Source organism: Ceratotherium simum, chromosome 18 (assembly GCF_057802395.1).
Source record: "Ceratotherium simum simum isolate JZ-2026a chromosome 18, ASM5780239v1, whole genome shotgun sequence".
Taxonomy (NCBI): Eukaryota; Metazoa; Chordata; class Mammalia; order Perissodactyla; family Rhinocerotidae; genus Ceratotherium; species Ceratotherium simum.
The window spans coordinates 47,884,064-47,903,644 of NC_141917.1; the positions used below are offsets into that span (position 1 = coordinate 47,884,064).

The window sequence follows — 19,581 nt, forward strand, 5'->3', positions numbered from 1 at the left end:
ACTTGGAGATGGATTGGCTATGGAGAGAGGACAATAGAGAAATATCTAGAATAGATTTCTGGCTTATGCATCTGGCTGGATAGCTATGCAATTCACCGAGCTAGGAATGCAGCTAGTATTAAGATGTGGTATATCTATCTATCTATCCATCCATGCATTTTGAGAGTTCCCTCTTTAGGGAACCAACACTCATTGACACCTGGTATATAGAGGCATTATGGGTAATAACAAAGATGTTTATTATGAAATTTAATAAGGAATATAAATACACACATATCTATTTCACCAGTTATCCTACTTTCAGCTGCAAGTAATAGAAAACTCAAGTCAAAATTGCTTAACAGTGAGAACATGTATAAGTCCTAAAATGGGGAGCTCCATCTTGGCTGATTCAGTGGCCCTAATGATATCAAGGATGTTCTTTTCATCTTTCTACTCTGCTGTCGTTACTCAGTTAACTTTTCCTCGACTAGTACCTTTTCTGGTTGCAAGATTGTTATCCCAGTTCGAAGCACACACAGCTATGACAATGTCAGCAGCAGAATGACTATTTTTCCCCATGCATCTCTTTTTCAAAGCCAGGAAACCTTCTCTAGAATCTCTGCAATAGATTCCTACTCACATCTTAATGCATAGAATGGTGTTATATGTTTACTCCACAGCAAGGATTGGCAAGAGGAATGGGATTGCCATGACTTCTCCAGAGAGGCACATGGCAGGTAGAAGAGGATGACTTGCCAAGCAAATTTGGGGTTATGTTTATAAGAAAAAAGGGTGAAAGGTCTGTGGAGTAGGCAACCAAGGGTGTCTGCCATATCTATAGAGCAGGGTTGTATTAGTATTGTCTTAGGAGTGGTTCAGAGTAGTTGAGGAGATTAAAGCAGAAAAAATCACCATGAAGGTTGGAAGAGAAGAAATGTTTCCAAGGTTGGGAAAGATTACTAGATTTATGTCACTCTGAAGGCAGAACCTGAGGTCTGAGATTACAACAGCACTTAAAAGAATACTAACATAAATCCATCTTCACCCATTAATTTCCCCAATTTCAGGCATCCTCGCGGCTTTCCTGAATTCCTCCCAAGTCATATAAACACGGTTTTTTATTGTTTCTGAGCTTCACTTAACTAAAAGAAGAAAAGTTGAATAGTGTTTTGCATAAAATACTAGAAATATTTGTTGCTTAGCTCTGGCTCAATCCAAGCCTGACCTGTTTCTGTCATTACCGTTGGAATAGTTCTCCAGCTCTCACCAGATTTTGAGTTGTCAGGATCATAATTTATCCATCTTATTGTCAGATTCACAGCTAGTTTGCCTGACTCTAGGGGAATCTAAATGACTATTACTACACATGGTGTGCAACTCATACTTCAAATGCATTTAATTCCAAATAACCTCCCCCTGCCACACGCCATATCCAAAGTCTTAGCGAACTACTATTGCGGTACCATTTTCCCATTGTAGAAAACTCCACCACCCACCAAAGATCAGTTTTCCTCTAGTTTCCTCTAAATGCTCACTGAAGTGACTGGCAACATTTGTGGATCACAGGTACTACATCCTCTCCTGAGTCCCTGGGCCCAGAACTCTCCTATGAATGAGAAGTTTCCATCATTCCTTCCATCCTCACCTCCCTAGCCAACTACTCTCAAATCATGCCTGTTCTTCAAAAGAGTCTTGATTTCCCAGTGTGGTATATAAGCTTTTTATTTTACACAAGGCCAATCTTGAAGCTTCTCACTTTAAAGACACCTCCCTGGGTTTGCTTTACAGGGCCAACCAGAAGTTATTTTGCATGTTTATTAATTCAACCCCTTCAGCTTTTCCCCCTTACAATGGGTCCTTTTCAAGGTTTTAACTGTAAGCATTAAATTACCCTCCTGACGTATCCCTTTCCTCCTCCTCCCAGGAATGCTTGGAAAGGAATCCAATTGTGGGCAGATGTTAGGTCTTTCTCAAAAGCATTTTGTGTCAAATAACAAGCATCCAGTTGTAGTTCAAATAAAATACTAATAGTGATTTACGTGTTAAGCAAGAGTGGTAATTACTGGCTTTGAAAGCATATCATAATGACTCTTTACAGTTGTTCTTATACCCTATTATTCTTCCTTTCTTTTTCTCTCATCAGTGTGCTTAATTACATTGCCCCAGGAAAACACACTGGAAGAAAATACAGCAAAATACAAGAGATGGTGAAACACTGGCCACCAAAGCAGCCAGATGAGATTTGGTAGGTAACGTGGGGTCATAGGGCAGCAGCACCGGGACGTTTGGGCCTCCTTCTCCCACTTTCCGTTTCCCACCCTCAAAACAATACCTGTAACTACCAGTGAGTCAGTTCATCAAAATATATTTATCAAATATTTACTACTGGTTGAGGAGGGACTATCTAAGAGATTCATAATTTATTAATACCTCTAGACGCCCTCACATTTGTTATTAGGTACAACCAGATCAGCAGAGAACTAACTCGACCACAAAATTTTGTGCTTTTCCCCCAGACCCCATGGAATTGATTTTCCTGGATTTGACTGTGGTATTTTATCACTTCTTTTATCCTTCAGTGAAGGACATGATGAGAAACAGAGTTATGAGACTTCTGGCTCTACTGGCTGCTAGGATATTGTTGAGGCCATTGTTTATTACGTCATGCAGACTATTTATTATGAGGACTCACTGGGAAAAATTCTATTAAATTTCATTATTGGAAGTAGTCACACTTCTCCTGAGCAACTTTCTTTTCTTCTTTTTTTAAATCTTATGATCCCTGTGAATCATGCACTGATCATGTTTCCCTTTTTCCTTTGGCTACTAGAAAGCTCAGGTCATCTGAGCTCATCTCTAACTAGCATCCACACATACTTTGAGAAGTGTTTGTGTGTGTGTGTGTGTGTGTGTGTGTGTACTGGGCTCACTCTTTACTCCATCCTATTTTTCCCTATACTCACTTTACATTGTCCCAATAGCTTCACTTATTTATTTTTTCACATAATAGAAATTTATTTCTTGCTCACATAATCGTTGAATGCAGGTATTTTGTGGGTGGCCTTCTGTGTGGTCATCTGGGGACACACAATCCTTTCATTTTACTGATCTACCATCCTCTAGTGCCTCCCAGCCCCCGCATGGAGTCAGCACATGTGTGAAGAGAGAATAAAGGATCACGCAGGAGGTTTCATGGTCTAGACCTGGGAGTGCTGTATTATCACTGCTGTTTATGTTCCAGGATTCCAGCATGTGGTCACACAGCCACACGGAGAGTAAGGGAAGCTGAGAAATGTGATCTAGCATTGTGTCTGGGAAGAAAGGAAAATGGGTATGGTGAACGACTAACTAATTTGTCGTGAAACACAAAAACCAATGTATAAAGGAAACACGTCCCTCTGTGTTCCCTGAGATATTGTTGCTAATAGCATTAGAAGAATCGTTCATGTTGGCAGAAATAACCATGAATTGTTCAGGCTTAGAACCGTGCGGTGACCAGGGAATCCTCTCTGTGGGGCATCTTTCCCTCCTGTCTCTTCTTCTCAATTCTTTCTGCCATTGCCTTTGGTCAGGTCTTTTCTGCCTCATGCTCAGCCTGCTGGAACCTCCACTTTCTTGGTCTCTGGAGAGGACTATCTTCTGAACATGTCTTGTGTTTTTTTCTTCTGCAAGTTGGCTAACATATTTTATTGTTACCTAATCCTGTGTAAAAAATCACCCCAAAACTCAGTGGGTTAAAATAGCAATAATGGAGAGGCGGAGTCAAGATGGCGGCGTAGGCAGACTCTGAACTCACCTCCTCCCGTGGACACAGCCAATTTACAACTACTCGTGGAAAAATTACCCCTGAGACAGAACTGAAAACTGGATAAGAGGAACTCCTGCAACAACGGACAATCCTAACTGAGGTGGAAGAGGCAGAGACTCCCTTCTGGAGAGGAAAAATGCCGCCTTCACAAGCCACCAGCTTCACGGCCACCGGGAGCAGCTCACAGGTATGCACACTCCCTGGAGGCGCGGGGTCCTGAGCCGGGAGCGCCCCCGCTGTGGGCATTTTGTGGACCCAGCACAATCGACACCAGTGGCATAATATCTGACTTTGCCTGCTACTAAAGCATTGGGTAGCACCCCCAGAAAACCCGGTTCACAAAGAAACTAAAACTGGCTCTTAAAGGGCCCATGCACAAACTCACCCGTTCCAGAAAGCATCCTAAAATCACCAGAAAGAAAGGTACACAGTGCTTCGGTGACAAGAGACTCACCTAATAGGCCCTGAGTGCATCACGGTGAGGGGTGAGACCTCTCCAGGGACTGGGACATTGGCGGCGGCCATGGTTGTGGCCTGGTGTGAGCGTGCTGACACAGACGCCATTGGAGTTCTCCCTGAGACCTGCTAGCCCAGGGTCTGCTCCACCCGCTAGAGCACCGATTTAATCCAGCTCAGCCAGGGCAGGCAGCCCACCCTAGAGACTGGCCCCACCCAACAACAAGCCCTCAGGCAACGTGTGGGCCTGCATAGATTGGTGACTGGATTCTCTGCAGCCTGGCAACTGAGCTGACTTGAGTGGGGCAGGGTGTGCACAAGGAGCGGGTGGAGAGTGTGGGGTGGTGGCGAAGTGTGTGGGGCTCCCACCGTGGAGAGACTGGGTCTGCTTGGGGAGGTCGGGGCACATACACGGGGCAGGACTGTGTTGACTGTGTGTGTGGACCTGTGGGCGGCAGGGCTTGTCAGCTGCAGAACTTGTGCTTCTCAAAGACCCACATAGGGGGTTTGCCCCACCTTCCAAAGCCTGAAACAATTGGGTGCTCCTGTGCCTGAGGCCAGCCCCACCCAGCTGCAATCCTCAGAGAGCTGACAAGAGACCTAATAGGCTAGAGGTTTACAGCAATTGTAAGGCCCTGAGACTAACAACCTGCCACACTGGGGGCCTACTCACTTAAAAGAAATACTGCAACACAAATGTGGTATTAGAACTTGCAGCCAACTGTGCTGGGGCTCCCCACACCTGATAAAGAGACTGAAGGGCCCACAACAACTACAAGCAGCTGAGCATTACAACAGCTGGCCAGGAGCATAACTCAGCCTCCCTGGGCGCCTATAGGGAGAGCTAATAGGCCACAATAGAAGGACACACGTAGCCCACATAAGGGCCACCCCTGGAACATTGAGAATTGAGGGAAGCACACTGGAAGCCTCCTAAGGCATCACTTACATAAGGTCACCTATCCAAGAGCAGGAGACGTAGCTGACCTACCTAATACGTAGACACAAGCACAGGGAAAGAGGCAAAATGAGGAGGCAAAAGAATACATTCCAAGTAAGGGAACAGGACAAAACCCCAGAAAAGGAACTAAGTGAAACAGAAATGAGCAACCTACCCGACAGAGAGTTCAAACTAAGAGTGTTAAGGATGCTCACTGATCTGGGGAGAAGAATAGATGAACTCAGTGAGAATGTCAACAAAGAAATGGAAGATATAAAAAAGAACCAATCAGAAATGAAGAATACAATACTGTAAATGAAAAATTCATTAGAGGGACTCAAAAGCAGAGTAGAGGATACAGAAGAACGGATCTGTGAGCTGGAAGAAAGACTAGAAGAAATTACCCAAGGTGAACAGGTAAAAGAGAAAAGAATTAAAAAGAGTGAGGACAGTCTAAGGGACCTCTGGGACAACATCAAGCACACTAACATCCGTGTTATAGGTGTCACGGAAGGAGAAGAGTGAGACAAGGGGGCAGAGAATCTATTTCAAGAAATAATAGATGAAAACTCCCCTAACCTAAGGAAGGAAACAGACATCCAGGTACAGGAGGCACAGAAAGCCCCAAACAAGATAAACCCAAAGAGGCCCACACCAAGACACATCATAATCAAAATGTCCAGAATTAAAGATAAAGAGAGAATCCTAAAAGCCGCAAGAGAATGTCAAGTTACATACAAAGGAAACCCCATAAGGCTATCAGCTGACTTCTCAGCAGAAACCTTACAGGCTAGAAGAGAATGGCACGATATATTTAAAGTACTAAAAGGAAAAAACTTACAGCCAAGAATACTCTACCCAGCAAGGTTATCGTTCAAAATGGAAGGAGAGATCAAAATTTTCCCAGATAAGCAAAAATTAAAGGAGTTTGTCACCAAGAAACCAGTGTTACAAGAAATGTTAAAGGGACTGATTTAAGGGGAAAAGAGAAGACCACAAATAGGAAAAATTATCTATTTCCACGATTAGAACGTAATGGATACAAATGCACAAAAAAGAGGTTAGATATGATATAAAAAACATAAAAGGAGGGAGGAGGGTAGTTAAAGAGTACAGCTTTCAGACAGAGGTCAAACTAAAGTGACCATCAATTCTGTATAGAAGAAGTAAGGAACAGAGAAGGACTACTAAAACACTGAGGGAAAAAAAAAAAATAAAGTTAAAAAATGGCAGTAAGTAAATACTTATCAATAGCTACTTTAAACGTCAATGGACTAAATGCTCCAATTAAAAGGCATAGGGTGGCTGACTGGATAAAAAAACAAGACCCATATATATGCTGCATACAAGAGACACACTTCAGACCTAAAGACACTCACAAACTGAAAGTGAAGGCATGGAAAAAGATACTCCACGCAAATGGCAATGAAAAGAAAGCTGGGGTAGCAGTACTCATATCAGACAAAATAGACTTTAAAACAAAAACTGTAAAAAGAGACAAAGAAGGGCATTACATAATGATCAAGGGAACAATCCAACAAGAGGATATAACACTTGTAAATATCTACACACCCAATGTAGGTGCACCTAAATATATAAAGCAATTATTAACAGACATAAAAAGAGAAATAGACAGTAACACAATAATAGTAGGGGACTTTAACACTCCACTTACACCAACGGATAGATCATCCAAACAGAAGATCAATAAGGAAACATTGGCCTTAAACGACACACTAGAACAGATGGACCTAGTAGATATATACAGAGCATTCCATCCAAAAACCGAAGAATACACGTTCTTTTCAAACGCACATGGAACATTCTCCAGGATTGATCACATATTAGGCCACAAAACAAGTCTCCATAAATTTAAGAAGATTGAAATAATACCAAGCATCTTTTCTGACCACAACGGTATGAAACTAGAAATCAACTATAGGAAGAAAATCAGAAAAGCCACAAATACATGGAGATTAAACAAAATGCAACTGAACAACGACTGGGTTAACGAAGAAATCAAAGAAGAAATCAAAAACTACGTGGAGACAAATGAAAATGAAAATACGACATGCCAGAATTTATGGGATACAGCAAAAGCGGTTCTAAGAGGGAAGTTTATAGCAATACAGGCCTATCTCAACAAACAAGAAAAATCTCAAATAAACAATCTAACAATGCACCTAAAGGAACTGGAAAAAGAAGAACAAACAAAGCCCAAAATCAATAGAAGAAGGGAAATAATAAAAATCAGAGCAGAAATAAATGAAATGGAGACCAAAAAAACAATAGAAAAAATTAATAAAACCAAGAGCTGGTTCTTTGAAAAGATCAACAAAATAGACAAACCTTTAGCTAGACTCACCAAAAAAAAAAAAGAGAAGACACAAAAAAGTAAAATCAGAAATGAAAGAGGAGAGGTTACAACAGACACCTCAGAAATACAAAAGATTATAAGAGAATACTATGAAAAACTATATGCCAACCAATTCGACAATCTGGAAGAAATGGATAAATTCTTAGAATCATACAACCTTCCAAAACTGGATCAAGAAGAAGTAGAGAATTTGAATAGACCAATCACCAGTAAGGAGATCGAAACAGTAATCAAAAACCTCCCCAAAAATAAAAGTCCAGGACCAGACGGCTTCCCTGGTGAATTCTACCAAACATTCAAAGAAGACTTAATACCTATCCTTCTCAAACTCTTCCAAAAAATTGAGGAGGGGGGGAAGCTCCCTAACTCATTCTACGAAGCTGACATTACCCTGATACCAAAACCAGACAAGGACAACACAAAAAAAAGAAAATTACAGGCCAATATCACTGATGAACATCGATGCAAAAATCCTCAACAAAATACTAGCAAATCGCCTACAACAATACGTTAAAAAGATTATACACCATGATCAAGTGGGATTTATTCCAGGTATGCAGGGATGGTTTAACATTCGCAAATCAATCAACGTAATACACCACATTAATAAAATGAAGAACAAAAATCACATGATCATCTCAATAGATGCAGAGAAAGCATTTGACAAGATACAGCATCCATTTATGATAAAAACTCTGAATAAAATAGGGATAGAAGGAAAGTACCTCAACATAATAAAGACCATATATGAGAAACCCACAGCTAATATTATCCTCAATGGTGAAAAACTGAAAGCTATCCCTCTAAGAACAGGAACCAGACAAGGATGCCCACTGTCACCACTCCTATTTAACATAGTATTGGAAGTCCTAGCCAGAGCAATCAGGCAAGAGAAAGAAATAAAAGGGATCCAAATTGGAAAGGAAGAAGTGAAACTGTCACTATTTGCAGATGACATGAGTTTATATATAGAAAACCCTAAAGAATCCACCAGAAAACTTTTAGAAGTAATAAACGAATATGGTAAAGTTGCAGGATACAAAATCAACATACAAAAATCAGTTGCATTTCTGTACACTAACAACGAAGTAGCAGAAAGAGAAATTAAGAATACCATCCCATTTACAATTGCAACAAAAAGAATTAAATACCTAGGAATAAACTTAACCAAAGAGGTGAAAGATCTGTACAATCGAAACCTATAAAACCTTTCTGAAAGAAATTGAAGAAGACACAAAGAAATGGAAAGATATTCCGTGCTCTTGGATTGGAAGAATTAACATAGTTAAGATGTCCATACTTCCTAAAGCCATCTATAGATTCAATGCAATCCCTATCAAAGTTCCAACAACATTTTTCACAGAAATAGAACAAAGAATTCTAAAATTTATATGGAACAACAAAAGACCCGAATAGCTAAAGGAATCCTGAGAAAAAGAACAAAGCTGGAGGTATCACACTCCCTGACTTCAAAATATACTACAAAGCTATAGTAACCAAAACAGCATGGTACTGGCACAAAAACAGACACACAGATCAGTGGAATAGAATCGAAAGCCCAGAAATAAACCCACACATCTATGGACAGCTAATCTTTGACAAAGGAGCCAAGAACATAAAATGGGGAAAAGAAAGTCTCTTCAACAAATGGTGTTGGGAAAACTGGATAGCCATATGCAAAAAAATGAAAGTAGATCCTTACCTTACACCATACACAAAAATTAACTCCAAATGGATTAAAGACTTGAATGTAAGACCTGAAACTGTGAAAGTTCTAGAAGAAAACATAGGCAGTACGCTCTTCGACATCGGTCTTAGCAACATCTTTTCAAACACCACATCTGACCGGGCAAGAGAAACAATAGAAAAAATAAACAAATGGGACTACATCAAAATAAAAAGCTTCTGCACAGCAAAGGAAACCATCAACAAAACGAAAAGACAACCTAACAATTGGGAGAAGATATTTGCAAACCATACATCTGATAAGGGCTTAATCTCCAAAATATATAAAGAACTCATGCATCTCAACAACAAAAAAACTACCAACCCAATTAAAAAATGGGCAAAAGACCTGAACAGACATTTCTCCAAAGAAGATATACAGATGGCCAACAGACACATGAAAAGATGTTCAAAATCACTAATTATCAGGGAAATGCAAATCAAAACTACAATGAGATATCACCTCACGCCCGTCAGAATGGCTATAATTAACAAGACAGGAAACAACATGTGTTGGAGAGGATGTGGAGAGAAGGGAACTCTCATACACTGCTGGTGGGAGTGCAAACTGGTGCAGCCACTATGGAAAACAGTATGGAGATTCCCCAAATATCAACGATAGAACTACCATATGATCCAGCTATTCCACTGTTGGGTATTTATCCAAAGAACTTGAAAACACCAATTTGCAAAGGTACATGCACCCCTGTGTTCATTGCAGCCTTATTCACGATAGCCAAGACTTGGAAGCAACCTAAGTGCCCATCAAGGGACGAATGGATAAAGAAGCTGTGGTATATATACACAATGGAATACTACTCAGCCATAAGAAACGACGAAATCCAGCCATTTGTGACAACATGGATGGACATTGAGGGTATTATGCAAAGTGAAATAAGTCAGAGGGAGAAGGTCAAATACCGTATGATTTCCTTCATTAAGTAGTAGATAGTGACAACAATGGACGGATACATAGGGACAGAAATTGGATTGGTGGTTGCCAGAGGGGAGGGGGGAGGGAGGTGGGTGAAAGGGATAATTCGGTGCATGTGTGTGGTGATGGGTTGTAATTAGTATTTTGGTGGTGAACATGATGTGGTCCATGCAGAAATAGAAGTACAATGATGTACACCTGAAATTTTTACAATGTTATAAACCAATGTTACTGCAATAAACAAAAAATTAAAGAAAAAAATAAAATAAAATAGCAATAATTATTCATACCTCTCATGGTTTCTGTGGGTCGGGAACTTGGGGAGCAGCTTAGCTGGGTGGTTTTGGCTTGGGGTTTCTCAGAGGTTGCCCTGAGATATCTACTGGGGTTCGCACTCATCTGAAAACTGGATTGGGGCTTGAGGATCCACTCCCAAGATGGCTCACTCACATGGATGGTGAGTTGGTGCTGGCTGTTGGCAAGATGTCTCAGTTCCTCTCCACATGGGCCTCTGTTCAGGGCTGCATAAGTGACCTCATGACATGGTGGCTGGCTTCTCCCAGAATGAGCATTTAAGAGATAAAGTACAAGCCTCAATGCCCTTTATGACCTGGCCTCAGAAGTCCCACACTGTCCGCTCTGCCGTATCCTGTTGTTCACCCAGAACAGCCCTGACTCAATGTAAGAAATGATAAATAAATGGCAAGCAATAGGATATATTGGAACATATGAGGAAGCCATTTGGTGTAAAACTAATTTGGCCTGACTTTGTTTTTCCAAAGAAGCCTGTGGCCTTTGGACATTCGTTGTATATCTGCTTTAAGCAATTTACATGTCCCAAAGACAAGAATGAATGCTCTTAAGATAAGGATGCAACTTCCCCCACACTGGCATTTCCTTAAGGGTAAGCATTTCTCCCTAGGCTAGGATTTGATTGCTGTGCTCATCCTGTCATCACCCAACTCGAGACAACAGACCTGCTACCAGCCACGCCCATGGAGACAGCAGACCTGATACTTGCTGTGTCCATCAATCGCTGTGCCGACAGGGCCATCTTGCAACTATTATAAAAGGGACATTGCAATCATATGTGATACATGCTCTTTGATGGTATATAACCACTCCATACACCCCACTTCTTTGGAGTGCTCCATTTCTATGTGAAAGGACTCTCCCGGGCTATATGGTCCTCAAAGTTGGCTCATAATAAACTCACCCCAATTTTGATTTATAGATCTGTTATGGATTATTTGCCTCGACATAAGAGAGTATACAAGGCCATGGATATTAGGAGGCAAAAATCACTGAGGGCTGTTTGCGAGGCTGGCCACCACACATACTTTGCGTTTGGAATATGTCCCTCTCTCAATCTCAATTTTTCAAAATTCTCTCCCAATATCAATACTTAGATCAAAGCCCATCCTTTTGGTGAAGTCTGCCCTGATCACTCAACGACTAGCACTCCCATTGTAACTCTTCTTGTTCTTACTATACATATAGCCTTTATCATTTAGAACCTTGTTTTGAAGATCTACACATATGTCTTTTCTTTCAGATGGAATTTAAGCAATTGGAGACATACTCCCTGTCATATAGTAGGCACTCAATAAATATTTTTTGGATGGATGAATGAAGTATTGAATGCAGAGTACAAGCCAGAAGACCTGGGTCTCTACCTGTGGACTTTCCCCCTGCTGCTTGACCTTCGCCAATCACTTTACCTCTCAGTCAGAGTTTCTTCCTACATAAAATAAAGATAATAATACCCACCCTGCCTTTCCTTACAAAGGCACTTTGATATTTGAAAGAGGTAGCACTCACAAAAGTGTTTTCAGGTGTATAAAGAACACGGGCATGGTGAGGTTGGTGACCTGGCTCACCACTGATGGCTGAGATGTATAGTGTTGTCACAGGTGGAGGTCAGTAAATACCTCTGACTTCCTCCTCAAGAAATAATTAGCACCTACATCAACCTGTCAGCATACAAATGCCCTTCATTCCAACAGCCTCTGTCAGCATATAATAGTTCATGGCTGGGAGAGGCCCTCAGTGAAGAGAACTGCCTGGACCAGGGAGCTGGGTGCCATCACAGTCACACCCTGGAAATGTCATAGCTCAAAGGCAAGGTTTGTTTCTCAAGTAGAATTCTCAGGCGTCTTCTTCCTTTATGTGCTCTGGCTTTTCCATTTTTCTGTTATAGACGATTGTCTAGGTATAATTTTTTCCATCCCACCCTTTAAAAAATACTATTTTAAAAATTAACATAAAGTAAATTCATCTGATTTTTTTGTTGAACAGTTCCATGATTTTTAATACATATGTAGATTTATGTAACCACCACCACCACAATCAGGATACAGAGCAGTTCCATCCAACAAATTCCCTTGTGCTTTCTCTTTGTAGTCACAGCTCTCCCCCAACCCAAACCAATGGCAACCACTGAGTTGTTCTCCATGACTATAGTTTTGTCTTTTTGAGAATATCATACAAATGGAATCATATAGCATGTAGGCCTTAGGGATTGGTTCTTCTCACTTGCCGTGTCTTTTAGATTCACCTAAGTTTGTTCCCTTTTATTACTAAGTAATATTCCTTTGTAAGGATGTATCTCTTTTGTTTATCCATTTACCTGTTGAAGCACATTTAAAATGGAATTGCAGGCTCATCTGATAAATATATGTTTAGCTTTGTAAGAAACTGCCAAACTGTTTCCCAGAGTGGCTGTACCATTTTAGATTCCCACCAGCAATATATGAGAGATCCATTTGTTTCTTGTCCTCACCAGCACTTGGTATTATATTTTTTTAAGCCATTCTCATAGACAAATAGTGGTATTTCATGACTTTAATTTCCATTTCCCTCAAGGGTGAAGTATCTGTTCAAGTCTTTGCCCACTTTTTAATTTTGCTGTTTGTTTTCTTACTGTAGAATTTTGAGAAGTATTTACGTATTCTGGATACATGTCCTGTCTCAGATACGTGATTTGCAAATATTTTCATCAGTCTGCAGCTTGCATTTTCATTTTCTTAACAGTGTCTTTTGCAGAGCAGAAGTTTTCTTTTCTTTCTTTCTTTTTTTTTTTTGAGAGGAAGATTGGCCCTAAGCTAACATCTGTTGCCAATCTTCCTCTTTTTGCTTGAGGAAGATGGTCCTTGAGCTAACATCTGTGCCAATCTTCCTTTACTTTGTATATGGGACACTGCCACAGCATGGCTTGATAAGTGGCATGTAGGTCCATGCCGGGATCTGAACCAGTGAACCCTGGGCCACCAAAGTGGAGTGCATGTACTCCACTATGCCACTGGGCTGGCCCCAGAGCAGAAGTTTTTAATTTTGATGAAGTTCAATTTACTAATTTTTAATTTTATAGATTATGCTTTTGGTGAGATGTTGAAAAACACTTTGGCTAATGACAGGTCATGGAAATTTTCTCCTGTAGTTTCTTCTAAAATTTTTATTTTTAAAATATTTACATTTAGCTCTATGATCCATTTTGAGTTAATTCTTGAGTAATGTATGAGGATATGAGGTTTATTTAGAGGTTCTTTTTTATTTTTTGTGTATGGTTTCCCAATAGTTCCAATACCATTTGTCGAAATGATCATCCTCCATTGAACTATCATTGTATTTGTCAAACATCAATTGATCATATTTATGTGGATCTACTACTGGACTCTCTATTCTGTTCCATTGACTTGTGTGTCTATTCTTTCATGAATTTCAGACTGTCTTGATTTCTGTAGCTTCATAGTAAGTTTTAAAAACAGGCACTATGTTTCCCTCATCTTAATTCTTATTTTTCAAAATTATTTTGGCTTTCCTGGCTCCACTGACTTTCCATAAAAACTTTACAATTAGCTTGTCTATATCTACAAAAATCCTACTTGGATTTTCATTGGAATTGCATAAAATCTATCAATCTATTTGGGGAGAATTTTTATTATTATGAATCTTCCAAATCATGAACATTGTATATCTTTCTAATTATTTAGGTTTCTTTGCTTTCTTGCATCAGAATTTTGTAGTTTTTCAGCATACAGATTCTGCATTATACATGCATGATTCATGAAATATCAGAGGGGAAAATATGGTGCCTCAAATTCTGGCATTCTTTCCCAACATGCTTGCTAATATTTACTTTTTAGAGTCCTCAGTGCATTCTTCCCAGGTTTTATAACTGGGAGAAACAGAGTGGAATGTGCTTACTCCATCTTATCTAGAACTGGAACCATTAGACGTAAATCTCCCTCTTCCTATTCCTTCAGATTTCTGGTTTCTGTACTCTATGAGGGTTAGAAGCAAGGCTTATCGTCTTTGCATCCCCCTCTGAGCCTAGCATAGTGCCTTGAATGAGATTTTGTGAGTCAAGTATTCGATCAGGGCCTATTGTGGGGCTTGTGTCTGCTCCGCAATGTTTGGAGCCTCAGCAGGAGTGGCTCCAATGGCTGGATGTGTCTGAGACAGCTTGGCTGTGGTCATATAACTGGATCCTAAGTCCTGGCCATTGGCTAGATTCCTCTGCTCTGTGGGGTTCTGCCTGGGCTGTAGTATCTGAAATGGCTTCTTCACTCATGTGACTGGTGCCTAAACTAGGATGGCTAGAGCAGCTAAGGGATGGCTGGCAGTTTGCTCTCCATATGATTAATTTGGGCTTCCTCATAGCATGGAAGTCTCAGAGTAGCCAAACTTCTTATATAGTAACTGGAGTCCCCAAAGAAGCTCACTACTTATTTTTAATTTTATTCTACTTTGTGGTACATGTGCATTTTTGTAAGCTACCTTTAATTCATTTTAGAATAAGGTGGGCTATAAATGTGTAAATTAAGTGAAATATAAATTAGGTATCAAGAGAAGATAAAGATGTGTAAATTTGTTTCTTTAAAGAAGTTTTAGAGTCAAGCTGGACAGAAAAACTGTAGTCATTCAAACTTAGCAAACAGTAAGAAGTGGAGAACATTTGTTTCCTAAAGAGCTGTGCAGACAAGAAGTGCTATAATTGTTTGCAGGAAGCAATGAACACTTTGGGCTTCATAAAGGAAGTGGGCTTGAGCTTTTATTCTTAATTTTTAAAGATAGAGAGGATTTCGGGGCTGGCCCCGTGGCTTAGCAGTTAAGTGCGCGCGCTCCGCTACTGGCGGCCCGGGTTCGGATCCCGGACGCGCACCAACGCACCGCTTCTCTGGCCATGCTGAGGCTGCGTCCCACATACAGCAACTAGAAGGATGTGCAACTATGACACACAACTATCTACTGGGGCTTTGGGGAAAAAAAAAAAAGGAGGAGGATTGGCAATAGATGTTAGCTCAGAGCTGGTCTTCCTCAGCAAAAAGAGGAGGATTAGCGCGGATATTAGCTCAGGGCTGATCTTCCTCACAAAAAAAAAAAAAAAAAAAAAAGATAGAGAGGATTTGGACCAGCTGAGAGAACTGGAAGGATCCAAAAAAGAGAAATTTATGAAAAGGTAGACATGTTAGAAAAGCCCGAGGCATATTTTGGGTCCTAGCAGTAGGCCAGTTTGGCTGCAGAGTCTGTCCAGTGGAATTCTGAGTAAGGATATTTTTTCCTTGCGTTAAGTGTCCATTCACCCAACATCTGGTAATTGTCCCTAGGTTTCCTTTTGGGTAACCATTCTCCCACTACTCCAAGCCCAGTAGGGAAGCATAAGTTCCCAATATTTTAGCCTGAGCTAAACAGGGAATTACATTTCCCGGGCTAAAACATTGATTCAAGACATCAGCAAGATGAGGGGCTAGGAGGTCACAATACTTGTCTCCCCGACAAAGAAACATCAAAAAACAGTAAATAGCTACAAACTGAAGAAAATAGCTCAAGAATGGGCACACAAACCCCTCTAAGTTCACACCAAGAGAACTTTTCTTGAAGTTTCTATTGAATGTGAACCTGAAAGAATACAGGAGTCAGGTCTGCTCCTGCCATCTTTCTACCATGCAAGGCCTGAGGCTTTATATCAGTGAACACAGTATAGGGCACAGCCTGGAGATGGAGAGAAACTGAGTGCTGATGACATAATGTGAGTCCTGAATCCGGTCATACCTACAACCTTATTTCAGAATACTGAGAGACAAGACACTACACATATATGAAACAAAAATTTGAACTAGGTATCTGAGAAGAGTAAAAGGAAAACAGTGTATAATTAGAGAAAAGGAAAATCATTGGCTTAGAGGTAAAAACCAAAATTATTCTGCAGGCTTACAAGGACTTTTGTGATGTAGTGCTAACCTATCTTTCGACCTTTGCCTTCCCTGCATCTCTCTCCTCACCCTCAAGTTTACCTATTATGCACACCAATTCCATTCTCTGAATATTCCTTGCTCTTTCATTACTCTATGCTTTTGCCAATGCTGTTCCCTATCTGAAATTGCCCTTTCCTGTCTTTTTGTTCTGGAAAGCCCCCTCTAATCATCACTGAAGGCCCACCTAGGTGAATCTTCCCCTTGCATGCTTATGTAATTCTTTATGTACTTTCTATGATAGCAGTTAGCTCAGTGTTTCCCATCATTTTTGTCTGTCTCTTCCATTATTCAGTGAACTCCTTGAGGGAACAGACTAAGTCTTGTATGCCTAGAATCCCTTCAAAGGATTTAGCACAGTATCTCATACACAGTAAGAGCTTTAATAGATGCTTGTGGAATAGATGGTGAATGAATGAATCAGAAATGGTAGGTAATAAACAAAGAGAGACCTTGCCAAAGTTCCCCAGCTTTTGTCACAACTATTCCTGGAAGCTCTCCCATCTTGGCCCACAGATTACTAGACATTTCTTATTTGCTCACCATAACTTGTTTCTCCTGTGTTTTCCAATCTCCCTTTAGTTAAGTGTTGCCATGGAACTGATTTCATTTCAGTGGGGTGTGGTAGAAGAGATGTGTTCTGCTTCCAGACCTGGACTTCAAAACTTCCATGCTCCATCCTCCATGTTTCCCTTTCTGCTGGCTGGGGAATGCCCAGACCGACCTTGGGAGCCAAAGATTAAAGGCAGCTGAGGCTCTGTCAGCCTGAATCCTTAAATGACTGCATGAAACGGAGCCCTTCTCCCACCCCATCCATTGCCAACCCAGAACACCTGCACTGAACCGTTACATGAGAAACTTCCCTTGTATCAAGCCACTGCAATTTTGGGGTCTGTTTGTTTGTTTTCACAGCTAACATTGCTCTAACTAATATAGGACCCAACAGAACTTTTTCAGTTCAAATTAGATTCTGAATGTGGTGAATATTATATACAGGGCAGAACTATATTCTGGAAAGCCTCTCTATTGTCTCTGGCCTCTTCTCTTATAGAAAACGGTCACTCGTGGTATGAGACAGCTGGGCACAGTTTTGGAGCAGTAGGCTGGGGGTGAGAATGTTACGTTCTATTCCTGGGTCTGTCCCCCACTGGTTTTGGGTTCCCAGCCAAGGAAAATCACAGCGCGGATGCTAAAACAACCCACTCAAGGAGAAGACATAAAAGCAAAAGCAATCACCCCGGCAGAAACTCAGGTGATCTCTGCCGCAGGAGAGAATAATGCTCTCTGCCTCGTCTCTTCCAGGCTTCACTAGTCTCAACGCGTGATGCCTTCCAATCCTACAGACGCTGCTTACTGATTCCAAGCCTGGCCAGCGGAGAGGAGCATTTTGACCTTTCTTTGGTGCAGGCAGATTGCAGATGCACCAATCAAAATGTCTCTGTCCTTGTCAGTGTCAACTTTCTAAGCCCTAGGATGAATATTGAGTTTACTTAGTTAAAAGACAGACAAATAAAAATGCCAGAAGGAGCAGAACTATTGCTGGAACTCACCAATCAATGTTTCTATGCTGCAAAGTTTCCTGGCCTGGAGTACAGTCTATTTTTACAGAGCCTGTCCCAACACATCCTGTGAACAGGCTCCTTGGGTGTCTGTTGCCCACCCGGAGGAGGGATAGCTATTTCTTATCTTCTTCTACCAGACTTTTCCATGTTTGCTTCTGTGGGGAAGGAATCACAGCAATTGTTTCTCAGGACCAAAGTTCTCAAAGAATCAGAGATCCCTAATTCCCCGTACTGGGGATTAGCGCATCCCCCACCCTTCTCATGAGAATCTGCCACCATATTAGACTCCTTTTGTGTCCCTAGAACTGAATGCCCCATTACCTGGCCCAAGGCTCTAAAAAAATTGCCACCACTGACATTTAAGTATCTAGTAGGCATCAGAGTCACTTGGAGAATGTTGTCTAAATGAGTGTAGGCTCATGGAGTTCGCTCCCTGGATTCTGATTCAGTACATATAAGGTGGGGCCCAAGATTCTGCAGTTTTAATTGGCACTCCAGGTGAATCTAATGCTGGTGGATCTGAGACCCCACATGTAGGAACAGCCCTTCCTCTTGGCTGTGAGTGATCTTTTGAAAACACAAATAGGTTCAAAATATACCCTTTAAAAAATTCTTTGGTGGTTTCCCATTGCTGTCAGGATCAGCACCACCAAACTCCTTAGATGGTAATTCAGGGCTCATTAGGAACTGGCCCTGACTTATTTCTCTAGCTTCAGTTCTTACCAGCTGTCCCCCTTGTCTTCTTCTGGAGTTAGGATCTGCTGTACTTTCTTTCACTGCTTTGTGAATGTTACTCTCTGTCTGGAACACTCTTCTCCCTTCTCCCAGTCTTTACCTGGCTAATCTGTAGTCAGACCAAGACCTCCCTTCCCCTTGGGAAATCTGGTTGCTCTTTCCTGACTAAGGAAGTGCCCCACCTCTGTGTGCTTACAGCTCTCTGCCTGCCCCGCTGCCAAGAGCACTTACCACTGTGTGCTGTCTTCACACTTCCCTTGTCTGTGTCCCCCACCAGAGCCAGGACTTCTCATGGCAGGGACCATGTCTTCATCTTCAAGTCCCCAGGGAGTTCAGTTAGGGGACAGAGGACAATGGTGGGCAGAGGTGAGCCTGAAGGGCAGCTGCCCCAGGTCTCAGGTTATAAGGGTCACCAAACATCACTGGAATAACTTGGGAACTGTTTCTTTTCCTCCCAAAATAGACAGAAGTCTTGAAGAGAAGTAATAAAACATTTCTGCTGGTGTAGACCCATCACTGCTGAGTATTTTTGCAACATCATCTTGCTGTTGAAGTCAGTAAGAGTTGGAAAACAGAAAAAGTGGCCTCGTGCTGTTTATAGGAGCACTGGCCTGTTTCAAGACCGTTATGACCCAGATGCTTTTAATTTGGAGGCCATCCAAACATAGCAACATGTGAAAATGCCCCACATCCCACACAGAACCTAAGTCATATCTCATTATATGAGTCGAGTAGAATTGCACTTTGGATAACAAAACACCAAGCTTGAAGGAACCCGGTCTCAGAATGACTGGAGAAGAGCCGCCTG

The 19,581-nt window shown here is 41.3% G+C and overlaps 1 long non-coding RNA gene across 1 annotated transcript in view; it reads right to left on the minus strand.

The window, feature by feature from the left end:
- The window catches only part of LOC147914637 (uncharacterized), a 63,386-nt gene extending 44,088 nt beyond the window's left edge, over positions 1 to 19,298 (minus strand). The window contains exons 1-2 of the long non-coding RNA XR_015555117.1: positions 19,005 to 19,298; positions 18,027 to 18,193 (exon numbers count right to left, since the gene is read on the minus strand). This is a non-coding gene — a long non-coding RNA (uncharacterized LOC147914637). The remainder of the gene's footprint in view (positions 1 to 18,026; positions 18,194 to 19,004) is intronic.
- Between the last annotated feature and the right edge of the window lie 283 nt (positions 19,299 to 19,581).